At 36.6% G+C, this 22,350-nt stretch overlaps 2 protein-coding genes across 11 annotated transcripts in view; one reads left to right on the plus strand and one right to left on the minus strand.

The window, feature by feature from the left end:
• SNX7 (sorting nexin 7) overlaps nucleotides 1-22,350 on the plus strand; it is a 239,168-nt gene that overhangs the window by 210,902 nt on the left and 5,916 nt on the right. For 8 of the 9 annotated variants that reach the window (XR_008295069.1, XR_008295073.1, XR_008295070.1 and 5 more), the window contains one exon: nucleotides 12,327-12,417. The gene's annotated coding sequence lies outside the window, so the exon portion shown is untranslated. Of the gene's footprint in view, nucleotides 1-12,326; nucleotides 15,129-22,350 lie in introns of those variants that run through there. The other variant, XM_053214504.1, reaches the window with a different exon arrangement.
• PLPPR5 (phospholipid phosphatase related 5) overlaps nucleotides 1-22,350 on the minus strand; it is a 123,885-nt gene that overhangs the window by 2,166 nt on the left and 99,369 nt on the right. The window lies entirely within an intron of this gene.

Genomic DNA, 22,350 nt, shown 5'->3' on the forward strand with positions numbered 1-22,350 from the left:
GCTATCGATGTGGGGTACAGATACCATTTTGAATTAGTGTTTTTGTTTCCCTTTATACATATTCTCAAAAGGGGAATTGGTAGATGATGTGATAGTACTGTTTTGAATTTTTTGAGGATTCTCCATCTTGTTTTCTTTCCATAATGGCTGCAACAATTTTCAATCCCATCAACGGTGCACAAGATGTCCCTTTTCTCCACATGCATGCCAGCATCTCTTGTCTTTTTGATCACGGCCATTCTAACAGGCCTGAGGTGGTATCTCATTGTTGTTTTAATTTGCATCTCCCTAATGACTAGTGATGTTGAGTCTCTTTTCATATATCTGTTGGCCTTTTGTATATCTTCTTTGGACAAATGTCTATTCATGTCCTTTGCCCATTTTTAAGTTAGATTATTTGTTTTTTGCTTTTTAAGTTGTATCAGTTCTTTATATATTTTGAATATTAACCTCTTATCAGATATACGGCTTGAAATTTTTTCCCATTCCATAGGTTTTCTTTTCACTTTGTTGACAGTTTCTTTTGCTGTATGGAAGCTTTGTAGTTTGATGTAGTTCCACTTGCTTAATTTTGGTTTTGCTGCATATACTTAAGGTGTCATATACAAAAAATCATTACCAAGACTCCTCAAGGAACTTTATTCTTATGTTTTCTTCTAGGATAGTCATGGCTTCAAGTCTTACATTCAAGTCTTTAATCCATTTTAAGTTACCTTTTGTAAGTGGTGTAAGTATAGGTCCAGTTTCATTCTTTAACATGTGAACATCCATCATCATTTATTTAAAAAACTATCTGGGGTGCCTGGGTGGCTCAGTCGGTTAAGTGTTCAGCTCTTGATTTTGGCTCAGGTCTTGATCCCATGGGTTGCGAGATAGAGTCCCATGGTAGACCCAGTGCTGTCAGGCTCTGTGCCAACAGCGTAGAGACTACTTAGGATTCTCTCTCTCCTCTCTGCCCCTCTCCTGCTCATGCTAGCACATGCGCATGCTCTCTTTCTCTCTCTCAAAATAAACTTTAAAAAAAAAAAGACTATCTTTTCTCCATTGACTGTTCTTGTCTCCTTTGTCAAATATTAGTTGACTGTATATACTTGGGTTTATTTCTCAGCTCTTGGTTCTGTTCTATTGGTCTATTTGTTTTTTTGCCAGTCTCATACTGTTTTGATGGCTATTTCTTTATAGTATAGCTTGAAATAAGGATGTGTGATGCCTCCTGCTTTTATCTTCTTTCTCAGTATTTCTTTGGCTATTTGGGGTCTTTTGTACTTCCATATAAATTTTAGAAGTGTTTTTCTAGTTCTGTATAAAATGCCATTGAAATCTTGATAGGGGTTGCACTGAATCTATAGATAGCTTTTGTTAGTAGTATTCACATTTTAATATTAGTTCTTCTAATCCATGAACATGAGATACTTTCCCATTTGTGTCTTTTTTGATTTATTTCATCATCTTGTAGCTTTCACAGTAGAGATCTTTCACCTCCTTAAATTTATTCCTAGGTATTTTATTATTATTTTTTGATGCTCTTATAAATGGGATTGATTTCTTTTTTAGAAAATTCATTGTTATTGTATAGAAATGCTACTGATTTTTATATGTTGATTTTGCATTCTGCAACTTTACTAAATTCATTGTTTACATCTAACAGTTTTTGGTCGAGTCTTTAGGGTTTTCTCTATATAAAATCATGTCATCTGTAAATAGAGTCAATTTTCCTTCTTCCTTTCTAATTCTGATACTTTTTATATCTTTTTCTTGCTTAATTGCTCTAGCTAGAACTTCTAGGACTATGTTGAATGGGAATGGTGAGGGTGGGTATACTTGTCTCACTCCTGATGTTAGGGAAAAAGTGTTCAACATTTCTACACTGAGTGTGACGTTAGCTGTGGGCTTGCAATATATGGCCTTTATTATGTTGAGATAGGTTCCTTCTATACCTAATGTATTAAGAATTTTATCATGAATGGATGCTGAATTTTGTCAAATCTTCTTCTGTGTCTACTAAAATGATCATATGATTCTTTTCTTTCATTCTATTAATATGATGTATCATTCAAGTTACAGATTGATTCACATATGTTGAATCATCCTTGCATCCCAAGGATAAATCCCACTTGATCACTGTGAATGATCCTTTTAATGCACTGCTGAATTCAGTTTGCTAGTACAAGCATACCTTGAAGATATTGTAGGTTTCGTTCCAGACAACCACAACAAAGCAAATATCACAATAGAGTGAGTCAAATGATGTTTTTGGTTTCCCAGTACATATAAAAGTTATGTTTATACTTGACTGTAGACTATTAAGTGTGCAATAGCATAATGTCTAAAAAACAATGTACATACCTTAAGAAATACTTTATTGCCAAAAATGCTAACCATCATCTGATCTTTCAGTGAGTCAATCACCAATTGCAGATCACCATAATAAATGTAATTATAATGAAAAAGTTTGAAATATTGTGAGAATTATGAAAATGTGCGACATATATATGCTGTTGGAAAAACAACACTGATAGACTTGCTCGATGCAGGGTTGCCAATAACCTTTAACTTGTAAAAATAAGCAAACAATCCCCCAAAAAAACACAGTATCTTTAAACTGCAATTAAGAGAATCACAATAAAATGAAGTAGGCCTGTATTTTATTGACAATTTTAGCATGTATATACCTCAGGGATATTGGCCTTGAGTTGTCTTTTCCAGTAAATCCTTTTCTGGTTTTACTACCAGGATAATGTTCACCCCATAAAATGAGTTTGAATGTTTTTTCCTCTTCTTTGATCTTTTGATAGAATTTGAGGACTGCTGTTAATTCTTTAAGTGTTTGGTAAAATTCACCAGTGAAATGATTTGGTCCTGGGCTTTTCACCATTGGGAGATTTTTGATCAATCTCCTTACTAATAATTGGTCTGTTCAGATTTTCTATTCCTCTCTGATTCAGTCTTGGCACACAGTTGTTCACAGTAGCTCTTATGATCCTTTAAATTTCTGTGGTATCCATCGTAATGTCTTCTTTTCATTTACAATTTTGTTGATTTGGGTCCTTTCTCTTTTTTCTTGGTTAGTTTAGCTAAGGACTGTCAGGTTTCTTTATCTTTTCAAAGAACCAACTCTTAATTTGGCTAATACTTTCTATTGTTTTTCTGTTCCTTATTTCATTTTTTTCTACTTTCATCTTGATTATTTCCGATCTGTAACTTTGAGCTGTTTGTCCTTCTTTTTCTAATTCCTTAAAGTGAGTCAGGTTGTTTATTTGGAATTTTTCTTAACTCGTAATGTAGGCATTTATTGCTGTGAACTTCCCTCTTAGAATTGATTTGCTGCATCCCACATATTCTGGTATGTTGCAGTTCCATTTTCTTTCGTGTCAAGAACCTTTTTTCCTTCTCCTTTAACTTCTTCTTTGATCCATTGGTTGTACTGGAAAGTGTTGTTTAATTTCCATTTGTTCATGAATTCCAGTTTTCTTCTTGTTAGTGATTTCTGGTTACATGCCATTGTGTGTCAGAGAAGATACTTGGTATGATTTCAAGGTTCTTGAATTTTCTAAGACTTGTTTTGTGGCCAAAATATACAGTCTATTCTAGAAAATGTTCCACGTGCACTTGACAAGAATGTGCATTCTGCTATATTGTTGGATAGAATGCTCCGTATATGTCTGTTAGGTCCATTTGGTCTGTAGTATTAAAATCTGCTGTTTCCTTATTTATCTTGTGTCTGGAAGACTTATCCATTGTTGAGAGTGGAATATTTAAATCCCCAAATATTATTGTATTGCTGTTTATATATACTTTTAGCTTTTTTAAATTTTGCCTTATATATTTGGGTACTGCAATGTTGGATATATAAATACTTAAAATGTTTATATATTATTGATGTATTGACCACCTTATATAATGACCTTTTTTGTCTTTTTTAAGCATTTTTAGCTTAAAGTCTATTTTGTCTGATATAAACAGAACTACCTCTGCTCTTTTAAATTATCATTTGCTTGAAAAGTCTTTTCCCATCCTTTCACTCTCAGTCTGTGAGTGTCTTTTCTTTAAGTTTATTTATTTTGAGAAAGAGAGAGAGAGAAGCAGAGGGAGAGAGAGAGGGAGAGAGAGAATCCCAAGCAGGCTCTGTGCTGTCAGTGTGGAGCCTGATGTGGGGCTCAAACCCACGAACCATGAGATCATGATCTGAGACAAAATCAAGAGTTGGATGCTTAGCCAACTGAGCCACCCAGGTGCCCTGAGTGTCTTTGAGGCTAATGTGAGGCCCTTGTAAGCAGCCTATGTTTAGATATTAAAAAAAAAAAAAATCCACTCAGCCCTCCTATGTCTTTTAATTGTAGAACTGAATCCATTTATACTTAGCAATTGTTTATAGGTAAAAACTTACCATTGCCATTTTGTTAATTGTTTTAAATAGATCCACTGTTCCTTGCTTTTACCTTGCTACCATTTTTGTGTTTTGACCTCTTTTGGTATCAGTATGCTTTAACTTCTTTGTCGCATTCCTTTGTGTAATTTCTACAGAACTTTCTCTTACAGTTACCTTGAGGCATGCATAAAATATCTTAAACTTATAACTTATTTAAACTGATAACAAGTTAACTTGAACAGAATTTATAACCTTTATACCTTTATTTCTCCTCTCCTTGACATTTTAGGTTATTGCTATTACAAGTTATATGTTTTATATTTTGTAATAAAAGATTATAGTTATGCTTATTTATACTCTGTTCTTTTTTTAACTTTTAAACTAGAGTTTTGAATACACCACTATTACCATATTGCAGAATCTAACTATGACTAGATTTAATTATAATATGTAGTACACTAACATTCTTAGGAGGATTATTCTCAATTCTTTGGCAGTTTGTAGATTTCCATTTCTTTAGAGTTATTTATTCAAACTTTATGAGTTTCCTTGGTGGTGTCATATATATACCTGATTTTTTGTGATCCTTGATTCCTGATGTTGGTATCTGCACATTTGAGTAACTGGGCTCCTCTTCCAGAATTTACAGGTTTGTTTTGGCAGAGACAGTTCTTCACCAGTCAGCTCAGTTTGGATTTCTGGTTCTGTCTGATGGTAGGTCTTTGAGCGGGTGGAGCTTGCTATTATGGTCTATCTGGGGGCAAGGCAATTGAGGACATGGATGGAGTGGTTATGCCACTGGTGAGAACAGCTGGATAGGACTTCTGGCTTGGGTCCCTACCCAAGTGAGGCTGTGGGGTAGGCTCTGCTGGTCAGGCTTTCTAGATGGTTGGGACTGGGTACCATATTCAGTAGCTGATGGGGCTAAGAAGTATCTTCCCACAGCCTACACAACTAATTGCTTGGGAACCTGAATCAGGCCAGAGTGTGCACTGAATTCTCTGGTCAGCTGAGACCACTAGTTTTGTTCTGCAGATGGGGCAAGCCACAGGCTGTGCTCTCTGTTCAAGTGCTCTGTGCACAAGGCTACTGAATAGGCTATGCAGCTTCCCATGTGCTGTGGTTAGGTTTCCTGGTTGGACAGACTAAAGGCTATATTCAGTGGTGAGTGGGGTATGAATGAGATTCTCTGCCTGGGCACAGCAGGAGAAACAGCTCAAGCTGACCTGTACCCCCAAGTTCTCTGACCTAACACGCCAGTGGCTTTGCTCTGCAAACTATTGGCTCTCCCCACATGCTTCTTGGCCATAATGCTACTGGGCTGTACAGCTTCCAGGAGTTGTCTCTAGTCGTTCTGGGTAGACAGAACCAAAACACACCCTTCACAGCAGGTGAGGTTATTTTGTGGCTTCGTTGCCTACGTAGGAGGGGGAGGGACCATTGTAGGCTGCTCTTAATTTCTTAAACATGCTCTCTGGTTGTGAGGGACCAGGAGCAAGCTACCCTCAGTCTCGGCTGTGAATTAATCCCCCTGCCTATGCAGACCACAGGAATCCTCCATGCTGGCTTTGTGTCTGCTCTGCCTGCCCACCTCTCGGAGCAAGCACAGCTGGGCTGCACTGCTTCCAGGAGTTGTTGCCGCCTTTCTGGACCAAGGGGACTGGAAGAACTCTCTGTAATAGGTGATGCTATCACTTCGTTTCTCACCTGGCTGTGGAGAAACCAGGCTCCAGGGCTGGCAAAACTCCTCAACTGAGGATCTGTATCAGGCAGATCTGCACTGCCAAGTTCCCTAGTCAGAATGCGTCCTCACTTTGGTTCTGTAGGTTAGTAAAACTGCTGTTTGGGATTACTACCTGGGCATTGCAGGTATGAATTTGGTGTGCTAAGATCCGTGAGCTGGTTGCTACTGGTTGTTGCAAGCCCCCTGCCCCATCTCTAACACATGAAGACCCCCAGGGGTTGAATCGGATTCCCCTGCAATTTCCATGGTGTGAGATCAGAGTAGGGACCCCTGCAAAGCAGCCCACAATGCTGGGGGTAGCTGGTTGTCCCTTTTGGGTTCTCTGCTCCCTGGGAGAACTGAAGGCTCAGGGGAGACCTCTCCAGGTGGTGCTGTGCTGGCCTGTAAAAGGAGCAGCGGGGCCAACATGCAGCTGCTTTTCTTACACTTGTAATGCAATCTATCTTGGTCTCTGTGGCAAAGCAGGGGTACTTCAGCCTCACCCCCATGTTCTGGGATTCTCTCAGTGGTGTCTTGTTCTTAAACGGTTGTCGGTTCTTCTCGGGGGGGTGCAAGATCAGGAACAACCTGTGTTGTCATTCTGGTGATGTCACTCCAAATGCTTCAGTTTTGATACATGAGTCCAGACTATAGACTGCAACCTCTGTTGTTCACTTCAATCATAGAATTCCTTACAGGGCCTAGACTTCTTCCTCTTCCCCTTCCTTCTCCTCCTCCTCTTCTTCTACCTCCTTCTCCTCCTCCTTTAAAGCAACAGAGCTATGTACAAAAAAAGCCTATGGAATGGCTAATATTTAAATGGATTCAAACATGTAGCAGGCCAAATCATGGCTGCTGTAATATGACAGTGGACAATTGATATGACATAATTATGCTACCTATAGGGTTATGTCAAGATGTAACATCCCTGACAGTTCTAACCAATAACTGCAACATTTACGAAAGAATTTTATCATATTACCTGCTTTAAGTGTTTTTCATAGCAGTTTCTGTATTGACTCTTTATATGTGAAAGACATCATAAATAGAATTTCACGTAATGAATGCATGTCATGAGATTGCTTCCATGTATATGTAGTTCTTTTCAGGTTAGTGTCTAAACTAGTTAAAACACTTAGAAAATGTGTGTGAAGAAATTAAAATTTATTGTCACCAAATGTAGGCATATTAAACCAGAACTAGAAGGTTATCACTGACTAGTGCTTACAGCATTATGTTCTAGGTTTGACCCACTTAAGCCTAGAGAAAAATAGTATCAGTAGGAATCAGTCGTGAGCAGAACATGCTGCCTTTTCACTAACAAGAACACCATAGAAACTGTAATTTCTCATAAAAAAAATGCATTATGAAAATGTTGGGGAACTCAACAGCTCCTCTCTGAGTTTTCTTGATTTTTTTCCTTACAAAAGTACAAGCATGACTTTAGGACAAAAAAGATTGTCACAGTTTACATAATGTACTCTGATTGAATAAAAGCCATCAGAACTGTGGCAATAGTACATCGTAATTGTATTTCCAGTGGCCCCATGGGGACTTGAATCTTGTGAACTGATAAAAAACAATCTGATACACATGTTTTAGTATAAAACTGGCAGGATTGTCATACCTCTGGACAGGACCTAGCACATAGTAATTGCTGGAAAGATGTTAAGATATAAATTGAAGATTAACCACTCAATGGCAATGGTGGTAGGGAAGGAGTGAAAAAGTGACAGAAGTAAAGAACAGGAGATAAAAGAGAGAGAATGGATGGTGTTCCGAAGGCCACTGGCCTAAGTGTCATTGTTCCCTTGACCTAGATAATCAAGTGTCTGCATGGCTCATTAAATTTGCTGAAGATGATCCTAAGTGAAGGAGACACCCATCACCTTGGAAGGTAGAACTGAAATATTAAAAGACCTTAATAAAACAAAGAAAGTATTGGAAATAAATCACTGATAATCAACGCAAGGCAGGACAGAGGCAGAGGAAAAACCAAGTGACAAATACAAGCTGAAGAGAGTGACAAAGAGTGTGCAATGACTATCGGGCAACCTGTAAATTACCATCTAAACCCAGACATATTGAGGGAAAAGAGTTGCTAATAATACACAAGGAGCAGCAGGCTGAAACCGGGACTGCCCCAAACAGGGGCGTGAGAACATGTTAGAAATAAGGCATCGGATGTGTAACTCTAAGTGTGCTATGGAGAACTAGGAAATATTGGGTTCAGGGTGGGAGTTTAAAAATCATGTTTTGGTGGCCATGAGATTCTCTTTCATCGCTTGTCAAGTACAAACAATATTACCCTTTTCATTACGCTAAGTCATTACCAAGTTAAATTACAGTTTCCAGACGGACTACATTTTTAGATCCCAAGTCTCTTGCTTTTTTTCCAATTAGCACCCTTTTAGCTTTACATCACACTTAAGTTTTAACTTTTGAGATGACTTTTTTTTTCTATTTGACTGGAATTAGAAGGATTCTGCTTGGGGCTTATCATCTGAAGGTTGTCATTAGCACACAGATTAAACAGATGAAAATAAAACATTAAAGTGACTGTGCATAGGGAGGAGAAAATTAAGGGGAAATTTAATAACAGGTTCTAAGTACATGAAAGGAGTATACAGAGAGCATGAGGCCATCTGTTCATTAATTTCACTAAGAGCAAATGAACCCACACCATAGAATGAAGGAGATGGATTACTTATTTCAGTGAGATTTAAAAACTAAGATTAATTCTCTTCTAGCGTAGGGGTGATTTCCCCTGAAGGAATCCAGAGAAAGAATAAGGGTAATTATTTAAGGTCCTTACCATCCATAAGACACTATGATTCTGTTATAAAAATTACATCCACAATGTATGTAAATGGGTAATTTGAAATATGCAAATGGAATAATTCCTATGCAGGAAGTTATGGCAGTGCTCACTTTCCCTCAGCATCTTTCTTAGTAACATAAAAAGCCAGAATTGCATCTATTATTTTCAGGTTACCTGTCTTGAGAAATGGACTTCTTATGAGGCAAACTAGGTAACAATGGGTTTTCTCCTTTTAATCTGTTTGAATTCTTAATCTGCAATACTAAAGTCCTAGTAAGAGATAATACTGCAAACATGTAGTACACAAACCAGAAACTCATGCATAGAAGTTGCATTCACAGTCACGCGAAGAAAGTGGTCATGTAACTGATCAGTGCAATTACTGCCTTTCACAACTACACATGCAGAGTAGAGATGGCAGAATTGGAGCCCAGAGAGTTGAAGATTAAAATGTGCTATATCCATTAGAAAGTGATCACTCAAGTCCACAGCAAATCAACATACCAAATACTGAATCCAGTCCTTGAGTGCAGAGGTCCCATGGAAAAACAAGCACTTATTCCTGAGAACAGTTTTGGATTCTTCAATTTGGTAAATTCTAAAGTCTATAGGGTATGTCAAATTTTGAAGCTCTAAATTCTACAGAAAAATTTCTATTTTTTCTATTTATTCTATCCTTCCTTTTGTAGAATTATACTGATTTTTTTTAAACACCATTTAAAACAAATGATCATTTGCTTATGACAATGTGGCAATGACTTGTCACCTGACAAGATGTGCCATTCACCATTTCGCTTTGAAAAACTAGGGGGAAATGCCAAAAGAGCACTCCAGATAAGAGAACAACCCCAAAAACCCCATTATTATTAAGGGCTATTTGGTTGAGGAATGTCAAATTCCCATGAAGTGAAAAATCAATTAAAAAATAAAATACATTTGAGGGGTAAAATAATAATAATAACAACAATCAAGTACCTAGAATTTTGGATGTACTAGAACCTGCACAGAAGGACATTTTTCTGTATTTGCCTTAGCTTTGCAACCCAACTCCAACACCAGTGCGCTGTAGCGCACATACGTTTATTGCCTTAATTGAAGATGTTCACAGTGGCTTATTCCCAGCATCCAGCTGAAGAGCCTTGCAAGACAGTCTTTAAAGGACCTTCCCTGTGAATTTTCTTCTCGACCATTCTCAATAGGTTGAATTCGTGACACCTACAAAATGTGTTTCATTCATTATTCAAATGTTTATCTAATATTGACTTATTTACTTGGACAAAGTACTAGTTTCCTTAAAGTTCTGTGTTATATTATTGAACCAAATGCTGAGGTTAAATACTGTTCAGTTTTTCTTTCAAGGTGATTATAAACAGCTTTTGTGTTTTAATAGGAGGTTGTCAGCAGTCAGCTTAGGTTTTTAACCTAAACGTAAATTGAGGTTGCAACTTGAGATCTGTGCATACAGTGTCTTTAATTCAATGATTCCTGTCTTCAGGTCTACTGGTAAGGAAGCTGTGAGGTACAGTGGATGCTGCAGTCAAGTAGTATGAATGTCAAGTGTTGAATGTGGGCTCCATAACATTGGAGGTTCTCACAAGCAATTTAACCTTTCAGAGACCCAGCTTTCTCATCTGTGAAAGGGAAATAATAATGCCTATTTGAGTGGATTCTTGTTAAGATTAAATGAGATTATATGCACAAAGGTCCTTGTCTCTACTCAAACATATATAATTGTCTATAAAAGCTAGGGCAACAAAAGAAAAAGAAAAAAGAGAAAGAAAAAATACAAAGGAAAAAATATACATGATAATTGGTTGGAATTTCACAGTGCTGTAGTCTACAGTTCTTATGTCCGCACAAACTTTAAAACCAAATGTTATCTTACAATATTGGTGCAAACCAATGTGAATTGGTGGGCGAAACCAAATGTGAATTGCTCTGAGGTGATATATACTCTGTGTTGTGCTACGGAAATATTTATCTTTGCTGCCCAAGACCCTGCTTGTGTAACTGAACACACAGTATTTTGCCCTAAAATAGAAAATATTTTGAATCCTGGAAAACATATCTCACCAAGGTTCAGGACAAAGAATCATGATCCTATAATAATCAACGATTCTGAAGCTATATAGATGCAGCCTACAGTTTATCAGGGGAAGGTAGGTGAATGCCAGCCCCTAAATATTGTAGTTTGCTACTTGCGTCCTTTGTTTGTTCATTGTATCCCTTGAGGAAGGCAAAGTGGGCATAAAAGAGATGGAGGAAAAGGAGTAATGCTTGGAGTGTGTTCTCTAGAACCCTACTTGGTCACATTCAGTTTTCCTTCTGGTGGACTGGGAAGCTGGTATTTTTAGCAAAAGGGAAATAATGTTAGGTCCGCCTGAGAAAATACTAGAGAATTTCAAACTTAGGCCATGAAACGGATTGAAAAATTCATTTTAAACAATTTCATGTTTTAAGAAGTTGGGGTTATGAAGGCATAAAAGTTGAAATGTGATAAAACCAGAGTTCTCTTGGGAAAGAGGATTGTTTTGAACCATTTCTTCCTTTGCCATAGTTCTCTTTTCAGTTCAGAGTTTAACATGAGCTCAGAATTTTGTTTCTCTTCAGGAATTTCTTTTTTGTACTATTTGGAGACAGGGGCTAAAAGCTACTTTCTGAGAGAATCGTAACCCTCCAGAGAAAGGAGAACTCTCCAGGCGGCTTTCACTGATAAGCCAATTAAACCAGAGGCAGGCCAGGCTTTTACTGGAGCATTAGCTATAGATCATATGACGTATTTCCAAGTCCCGAGGAGCTAGGGAGTTTAAGTCTTTTCACAATGAATATTTAGGAGCATGGGTTCTCAATCTTGGCTGCATTCTGGAATCACCTGGGGGGCTTTAAGAAAAAATACTGATACCACACCAGAGACTTGGATTTAATTGGTTGGAGGTGTGGCCTGGTCGATGGTAGTTTCAAAGACTCTCCAGATGACTCTAATGTGTAGCTAATATTGAAAACTACTGTTTCAGAAGATTGGCAGGCCCAGCTGGATCTAGGCCAATGCTGGGTCTGTATCCACATCACCTGAGGTGGCTGACACACTATAGATTCCCAGGCCCACATTTGCCCAGGCCTTCTGGGCATGCTTCCCAGAAATGTGCCCTTTTTGCAAATGGTGTAAGGTAAGGAATCTCTTTTATACCAGTCTGAGAACCACTGCCTAAAGTTTAGAAAAGTGATTGGTTAGCAGTGTAAACACTGTTAGGTATATAAAAATTCTGTTTAAAAACATTACCATTTCTCTGGTAAAAAGTGCACTGCCTTTAAAAAAAAAAAAAGGCAGTAATCCTAAATGATTTCCCCCAAAATAAAATCTTTGTATTCAAACACTTCTGGGAATAACTGCTCCCTATATTCCTTGCCTACAGCCTCACAGTACATAAAGGTGTTGAGATCTGCAGCAAAGACTCAGTTTCACTTGAACTCAATGTTTTCCAGCACAATGGCATGAAACTCCAGGTGAGTCTATTAATGTTAATGGGTTTACGTACTTGGTGGATGTGGGTATTTGTGTTCTCTAGCTGAAGTTCCTTAACCTCCCTAACTCTAATGACCTGTCCACCATACTGTAGCATACACATTCCCGACTATATTCCCAACCGTCAACCACATCAGAAATGTAAAATCCCAATTTACCTCCTGTCCTACCTCCTTCATACTACAAAGTTTCTTTGGCCATTTTTGAAATTTCTCAACCATTAATCTGTCCATCTGGCCCAGCCCACTTGCCCCTTCTTAATTCTATTTCTTTTACCCTCATTCTGGACCCCACCTGAACACTCTTTAACGGCACCCTCAAATTTCTTGCCTCTGTTCTTATCTCACCTGCCAAACAAAATCTTTGTGCAAGCTGATTCCTCTGTTTGGAACATTCTTCTCATCTCTTCACTTAGCTAACAGTTCTTCAGATGTCCCCTTAGAAGACGCTGCAAGCATTGCTATGTTTGGGTAGATCTCCCTTTATGTCCTCCTCCAGCATAGCCATCACCACCCTGTTCTGTATTTGCTTATAAGATTATCTATCCCCCCATTAGACTGTAAGCTCATGAATCCTGGGAAATGTACCATAATGCTTCTTATTTGACATTTGTTACATATTTCATATATTACAAATCTAATTGCAAATAAGATTTTACTATATATAACCAATGATGATTAAAAAAAGGTAACTCATCCATTGTACCCAGGCCTTATTTTACACTGGTATTTTAATCTACCTAACTAATTGGATTCTTATTTATTTCATTTCTTTTTAACTTTTTAAAATGCTTTAGATTTGCTAAATAAGCAAATCTACTTGATGGAAGAATCAGAGGATGTGGGTAGTGGATGAAGTGTATGATAAATTCTTGTATAATCAGGATCTAATTAAAACTCCTCATTTTATTTATATATTTTTAATTTTTAATGTTTATTTATTATGAAGAGACAGAGCATAAACAGGGGAGGGGCGGAGAGAGAGGGAGACACAGAATCGGAAGCAGGTTCCAGGCTCTGAGCTATCAGCACAGAACCCCACGCGGGGCTCAAACTCACAAACCACAAGATCATGACCCGAGCCAAAGTCAGACGTTTAACTGACTGAGCCACCCAGGGACCCCAAAACTCCTCATTTTAAAACTTGCCTATTCTGAGGGCACTTGTGTTGAGCCCTGGGTATTATACGTAAAGTGATGAATCACTAAATCCTACTCCTGAAACCAATGTTACATTATATGTTAACTAACTAGTTTTTAAATAAAAATTTGAAAAAAAAAATACAAAAATTAAACTTGCTTATTTTCACCAGAAGGTACCAGTTAGTGAAAACTGGATGAGCCACATCAAGATTCATTTCAGACTCATTCAAAACCATAAATACCACGAACCATGACACGGATACTTAGGAAAATTTTGGTAAATGTACATATACATTTACCCTAAAACCACAATTCCTATTCCTAGGTATTTATCCAAGATTTGGAAAAATACGTATACACACAAAAACCTGTACATGAATTTTTATATTAGCTTTATAATTGTGAAAATCTTTAAAAAATTCAAATGTTCTTCAAATAGTGAATGAATTAAAAAATTGTACATAAATAAGGCAGAATACTACTCAGCAATAAAAAGGAAAAAAAAGACCCTATTGATGTAGGTAATAATATGAATGAGTGTCAAATGCATTATGCCAAGTGAAAGAAGTCAGACTCAAAAGGCTACATAGTATATGAGTCCATTTATACTATATTCTGGGAAAGGCAAAACTGTAGGAACAGAAAACAGATTAGTGGTTGCAGAGGTTAGGGGTTGAAAGAGGGGTTGACTACCAAGGGAAAGGAAGAAACTTTTTAGGGTGATGGAAATGTTGTATAACTTGATAATGGTGGTGATTATACAATGGCATGCACTTGACAAAACTCATAAAACTGTATGCTAAAAAAGAGAATTTTATAGAATGTAAAGTATGCCTTTAATAAACCCCGGGGGGGGGGGGATATATTGAGACCATTAGCTACATTGTGAATTAAGTCTAAAGGCCAAGTGGTATCTAGAGTTTGGTTTGTCAATTCTTGAATTACTGCTTCAATGTTTGTTTCAAAGGAAAAATATCAAATAAATATATGGGAGGGTATTTAAAAGATACAGATTAAATGAAGTACTTCATATATTTTTGACCTATAAGATTGGTAAAGATTATTAAAAATAATATTCTCCATTGTTGGAGAGGACATAAAGATATGAGTCAAACCAACAGCCTGAAGAGTACTCATCCTTGCTTTTCCAGCATTTCTGACTCTATGAATATATCTTTAATAAATTATTAATGGCAACTGCCAAGATATCTGTTGTAGAGATGTTTACCCTAGTACTGTTTATAATTATGGGAAATTGGAAGTGGAAAGAATTCTCCATGCCTAACAAAGGTAATGGTTAGTTTGTATGAATTAGAACTTTTTCAATGTAATTGTATGATATTGTATAGCATAGTGATTATGAGTTTTAGCTCTGAAGTGATAAATATGAAACATATTTGGAAATGGAAAGTTGAAGATACAATTCTGTATTCTTGTTTCAGAACACAGACTAGGTGTGTGACCTTGGGCAACTTAACCTTTCTATGTCTCTTTTCTCTGTAAAATAGAGAAAAATAAGATATACTCAAATGGTTTCTATAAAAACTAAAATGATGTTTTATGTGTGAAGTTCTTTGCAGGCATAAATTAGGCTCCCCTTAAGATTAGCTTTTACTATTATGCTGATACGAGTATTATATTTATTGACTCTAACCATATCTATGACTGGTTGTGCAAGCAAAACCAGGCTACAGAAAAGAACATCCAGGGAGATCCTATACTATCCACAAATCCACACATACACTTATGGATGGGGTCATCAAGGCTACTTTTAGAAAACGTTTCCAGTGATCACTGTGGTTAGTATATGGATACTGTTACCCACTTTTGTCTTGCTTGCCCAGACTTTCACATTTTAAACAATATATACAAATTACTTGCTTCTTTAACAGAAACAACAAAAAATTATGGTTGTTTCATAAGACTGTGAATGAGTTCATTATTTATTTTCCTGGTTTTAGCAAAATAACATTTTACATTTTCTGTACAAAAAACTTTCATAATGTCATGGCGCTCCTGCTCCATTTTGAAGGCCTCCATAAATATCCCTAGGACAGACCACCATACAGGAATGAATCTGAGAGAAGAGGGGAATGAATGGATGGGAGCAGTTCCCCATGTATAACTGTGTGTGTCAAGAATGATTTTTTGATCCATCATGTTTTAGTCTCTCCTTAACTGATGACTATAGGAATCATTTAATTTAAAAATGTAGTCATCAACTTTATATTCATTCACACAAATGAGATGAGGAAGCATGTTTATATTCAAAAGTAATTTACTGAAAAGATGCTTTTATAAAAGGCCATTTATATAACTGAAAAAAAATCTGGCTTTTATTCCTGGTGTAATATATTAGTATTTGTTAATAGTGTGGAAAAAAATACTAAATATACGAAAGCACAAATAGGAAAAATGACAATGCCAAAGTAATAACATAATATGCTAGTTTTTCTGATCTCAAATGTTGATGCCTGATGGAATGTCCATCCTCAATTGGCTTTTTTTTAAAGCAAATTAAACTTAACAAATGAGGACAGAGTACAGCATGCAAACACTCATTTACTTCAAATATTTTTCATGAGTGCTCAAAGCTTAGATTGAGGAAGAAATGCCTAAAATATGAATATATTTAGTTTCACTAACTGTTCCAATATCTAATCACTAATAAAGTTGTTTTGACAAGGTCTTATGTAACATTTATACTACAGTTCAGCAGTTCTGTAAAACAAAGATTTGCATTATAGAAAAGCAACTAAATCCTAAATTAGATTGCCATAGTTATTCATGCATAGCATTCTGAAACCTCGAAGGAATTTATCACAGAGAGCACGGTAATGTATAATCATATCTGTCTTGGCAAGAAACCACAGGATTGTTTGGCTATTTGCTATGACACTAATAGATGCAACATTTTAAGCTATAATATTTTCTGCCACATGTGCTATGTATGACATAGACAATCTGTATAAACTTTTAAGTCCGTGAAATACACCTATAGGGGTTTCTTAGTCTGAGAAAAGATGAAAATCCAATTAAGGGAATCACTGTTGCAGGGGGGAACTAATTTGTGTTAACCACCCACAATGTGCCAAGAAGTTTATTTGTGATCTGTTAATTCCAACAGTTACCCTAAAAGGGAATCATTATTGTACCAATAATGATTGGTGGAGTAATGATGGAGGAGTAATTTGTTTTATCCCACCTAGTTATTATGTGGCCATACCAGGCTTCAAACTCAAAATTTCCAGCTGTAGAAGCCTGGCTTCCCATCTGTCTCCCACTCCCATTCTGCCTAAAATTCAAGTCAGGCTCTCCTCGACCCTTGTGATTTTATTATCTGCAAAACAGTAAATGTAAAGGTCAATGCATATGCTTCTCTGGGTCATTGTGAATTCCCTTAGGGTTTTCCTATCCATATTATTTCCCTTTGCGATAGCCACAGGAATTAAACATGGTAATTTCTACCTGTAATAATATCCACTCATTATGACATTTCTAGATGTTTGGAACTGTCACCACTGCTAACCACTTTTGTTCAAGTGAAGCTTCTGTTACAGTGTGCTTTTATAGTATGAATTTCTTGGGTAGTACAGGTTGGTGAAAAGCCCTTTACCTAAAAGGCAAAACTGTAATCTTGTAAATTACCCCTATAGTTATCTTCCCTTTTGTGTAATTGGCAAAAGGGAATTCCTTTTGATCCACTTGATTAGATCATATAATCTAAGAAAAAATAATGCCTAGGTTTAGATAGAAATAAAATTATTTTCTCAAAAAGCATCCTTTATACCAGGTTATATTCACTAAGTTAACTCTAGAAGTTATCCCAAATTAGATATAAGTGATTACAGTGGCTTGTCTAACTGCCTTAATAAAACTATGTAGACATGAATTCTTAGATCTATTAGAAATATACCCTTTTCTATCAAATCCCATCTATCTTCATATTTATTTAAAAATGTTTTTGTTCTTTTGCTAAAGTATTCCTCTCCTTAGATTTTCTGTATAGCATCAGTTAAAATCAATAATGCATATGCACACATTATTATTTTCATGTGCTTACCTATGCAAATCTGAATGCCAGCATTTTGCTATGAGAAAAGCAGAGGGAAAGAGAGAGGTAAAAGACAAAAGGGCTCAGAGCTTTGCTACTATGATGAATGCAGCCTGACCCAGGAAGATCCTTGTAAGGAATGCCAATCTACTCCTTATTCATTCATTATAAATAAGAGAAATCTCTGAGGAGAAGACAGGCAAATGTCACAGATGAGAGGTCAGCATGTTTCTGGGGGTGACAGTAGGGGGACAGTTTTCTTAGTGACGCCTGGCTAGCAGTTAGCCCTTTTCCACTGTGCATCATTGGGATAGTTAGATAACCCGTGCTATAGACAATGCTTGTGTCCTCCCCAAATTCAATGGTGAAACCCAAGGTGGTGGTAAGTGGAAGTGCGGTCTTTGGGGGTGAGTAGGTCATGAGAGCGGGGCCCTCATGAATGGGATTAGTGCCCTTACAAAAGGGACTCCTTCTGCCATACGGGACACTGGAAATGGGCCACTAAGTTCGCTGACATCTTGCTCTTGGAATTTTCAGCTACCACAACTTTGAGAAATAAATTTCTGTTGTTGATTAGTCCATTGGTCTACGGCACTTTGTTATAGCAGCCTGAACAGACTAAAGGCAACTCCTCTGATCAGAATCAGCATCTGACTGAAAACAGACGTTGCCAAATGATGCCTGGTCAGTCAAAATGAGATGACATGGCTGTCCTGAGATCCAGTCTATGTCATCTTAATAATTTATCTGGATTTGTACAATAACCTCCCAGACTGGTTTTTGTTTTGCTCAGTGTTGCTCTTATTTAATTCATTCTCCATTCTAAACATGGCATTTCCTTTCTTAAATTCCTTAATGGCTCCCCATTGCTTACAGGGTGAGAACCAACTTCATAAGCATCCCATAAAAGACTCTTCATGAATTTTCATCACAAGTGACAGAACTTTGAAAAGATAACAAATCTTTAGCTAGACTCATCAAGAAAAAAAAAGGAGAGGACTCAAATAAATAAAACCAGAAGTGAAAGAGATGTTATAACTGATACCACAAAAATAAAATGGATCATAAGTGACTCCTGCGAACAATTATATATCAATAAATAACAACCTAGAGGAAGTGGATAAATTCCTAGAAACACACTGTCTTCCAAGATTGAATCATGAAGAAACAAAATCTTACTAGTAAGAGATTAAACCAGTAATTAAAAACCTCCCCCGAAACAAAAGTCTAGGACTAGAAAGCTTCACTGGTGAATTCTACCAAACATTTTAAAAAGAATTAATACCAATTCTTCTCAAAGTCCAAAAAAACAGAAGAGGGAAGAACACTCAAACTTATTTCACAAGGCCAGCCTTACACCCTGATACCAAAATCAGAAAAGGATACTACAGGAAAAGAAAACTGTAGCTCAATATCCCTGATGAATATAGATGCAAAAATCCTCAGTAAAATCTTTGCAAATTTAACAACACATTCAAAGGACAATTCAGTACAATCAAGTTGGATTTATTCCGGGGATGCAAGGATTGTTCAACATCCACAAATCAATGAATGTGACACACCACATTAATAAATTGAAAGATAAAAAATAATATCATCTCAATAGTTATAGAAAAAGCATTTGGCAAAATTCAACATCCATTTATGATAAAAAACTCTCAGCAAATAGGTATAGAGGGAATGTATCTCAATATAATAAAGTCCGGATGTGACAAGCCCACAGCTAACCTCTAACTCAATGGGAGAAGATACTTGCAAGTCATATATCAGATAAGAGGTTAATATCCAAAATATATAAACTCATACAACTCAACAGCAAAGATCACAAACAATCTGATTAAAAATGGGCAGAAAATATGAATGTTATTTTTGTAAAGAATATATACAGATAGCCAACGGGTACATGAAAAGATGCTCGACATCACTAGTTGTCTGGGAAAATCTAATTAACCATAAGAAGCTATCACCTGACACATGTTAGAATGGCTATTATCAAAAAGACAAGAAATAACAAGTGTTGGCAAGAATGTTAAGAAAAGAGAACTCTTGTGCACTGCTTACGGGAATGTAAACTCTATGATGTTTCCTCAAAAAGTTAAAAATTGAACTATGGTATGATCCAGCAACTCCACTTCTGGGTGTTTATCTGAAGGAAATGAAAACACTAACTTGAAAATATATATGCACTCCCATATTCACTGCAGCATTATTTACAAAGTAATCATTGATAGGTGAATGGATAAAGAAGATGTGGTAAGTTTATACACAACAGACTATTATTTAAACATAAAGAAGAAAGAAATCTTGCCATTTTCAACAATATGGATGGACCTTGAGGGCACACTGTTAAGTAATAAGTTTACAGAAAAAGACAAATACCATATGATCTCTCTTATACATGGAGTCTAAAAAAAAAAAAAACAAAAACAAAACTCATAGATACAGAGAACAGGTCAGTAATTACCAGAGGCAAGGGGTGGTGCATGGGCAAAATGGGTGAAGGGAGTCAAAAGCTACAAACTTCTAGTTATAAGTCATGGGAACAATGTGCAGCATTGTGACTATAAATAATGTCTTCATCATAAGAAAAAATATTAGTAACTCTATGGTGACAGATGTTAACTCATTGTGGTAATCATTTTGGGATATACACAAATATCAAATCATTATGTTATACACCTGAATCTAATATAATGTTATAGGTCTATTATACGTCAATAAAAGAAGAAAAAGGGGAAAAAAGGAGAAAAAGGTGACAGAGAATACTTTTCCATATATTTATTTCCCATTTGTATTTGATCTCTAATAATTGCGTATTTATAAACTTTGCCCATTTTTCAATTAGGATGTTTCATATATTACAGACATTAACCTTTTAACACATATGTTGCTGATATTTTATACTTTGTTACTGGCATTTTATAGGGTGTTTTTCATTACTTTTGATAATTTTTACTTTTAAAAATGCTTGAATCTGGGGCGCTTGGGTGGCTCAGTCGGTTGAGCGTCCGTCTTCGGCTCAGGTCATGATCTCGCAGTCGGTGAGTTCGAGCCCCATGTCAGGCTCTGTGCTGACCGCCCAGAGCCTGGAGCCTCCTTCAGATTCTGTGTCTCCCCTCTCTCTCTGACCCTCCCCCGTTCATGCTCTGTCTCTCTCTGTCTCAAAAATAAATAAACGTTAAAAAAAAATGCTTGAATCTATATTTTTCTAGGTAGCAATGTCAAGAACAAAAGATTGATGCTGAGTCCCTCCTTCATAAAAGCTGGAAATTATCATAATTTTACTTTTGTTGACATCTAGGATTTCTATCTCATCTTGTCATTGTTATATTATTTTCTTTTTAAATATATTTTCTGTTTAAAAATTATAATTTTCTCTATGTTACTATATTTACTATAGTCATTTCTAATTAATTATGTAAATGGTTTCCATTCTTTTTGCCCATTCACTCCTATAATGACTTTTCCAACTTGAGAGCTCTAGATATTGGTGTGCTGCTCAGTTAACTGGTAAAAAACCTTCTGGTAACTTTTCATGAGTAATATAATTTCTGAATTCTTACATATCTGATATTTTATGGTTGTCTTAATACTTAAATGACCTTTTGGGTGGGAATAGAATTCTTTTTTAAAAATTTTTCTTATGTTTTACTTATTTTTGAGACAGAGGCAGAGCATGATGGAGGAAGGGGCAGAGAGAGAGGGAGACACAGAATCCGAAGCAGGTTCCAGGCTCTGAGCTGTAAGCACAGAGCCTGACATGGGGCTCGAACCCACGAACTATGAGATCATGACTCGAGCCAAAGTTGGATGCTTAACTGACTGAGCCAACCAGGCACCCCTGGGTGGGAACAGAATTCTGACATCACAAACTTTTTCTTTGAAAACTCCGAAAACACTACTCCTACTCCTTTCTATTCTGGCATCTACTATTATAGAGAGAGAAGTCTGAGCCCAGTGTGCTGTCAGACTTTGGTAGGTAACCAACTTTTTCTGCCTTGGTGTGTGTGTGTTAGTTTTCACTAGGTATACTATATTAAAACCTCAAGAGCTCAGTGGCTTCAACAACAAATATGTATTTCTCCCTCATACCACATGTTGGTGGGCAGGTTCTATAGATCTGCTCCAGGTTGCTGGCTGGGTACCCTTCTGCTTCCCTTGTCTTCCCGTTTTAGGATCCAGGCTAAAGGAACAGCCCCTATCAGGAAAATGAACTTTTCCTGGAAAGAGGCCCAGAAGCAACAAAGTTGACAAAACTCTTGATGTCTCTATAGGTTTCTGACTAATGGGGTATAAATCAGGTTCATTCAGATGTTATTGGCCAAATCCTAGATAACTGGAGCAGGAAGGATACTCTGCCTAAGGAAGGGAGTAGTTAATAATTGGGAATAATAACATCTCCCACATAATTTATAGGACTCTTTCTTCAGTAATGAAATACAAAAATTTCACTGAGAAATACAATCTAAGTTTTAGTATATATTTTAATTTTACCTTGTATCTAGTTAACTCTTCTAGACTGAAGGTATTTATTTGAAGGAAAAGTCTCCTTGATATATATCTCTGAATATTGCTATACTTCTATTTGTCCTTTTCTTCTGGAACTACAATGATTCATGTTAGATTTCTGTAGCATGTCTTCTGTATCTGTTATCTTTTCTCTGGTCAATTTTATATTCTTGTTCTTTTACTACATATGCTGAAACCTGTCCTTAATAT

The sequence above is a fragment of the Acinonyx jubatus genome, chromosome C1 (genome assembly GCF_027475565.1).
Source record: "Acinonyx jubatus isolate Ajub_Pintada_27869175 chromosome C1, VMU_Ajub_asm_v1.0, whole genome shotgun sequence".
Taxonomy (NCBI): Eukaryota; Metazoa; Chordata; class Mammalia; order Carnivora; family Felidae; genus Acinonyx; species Acinonyx jubatus.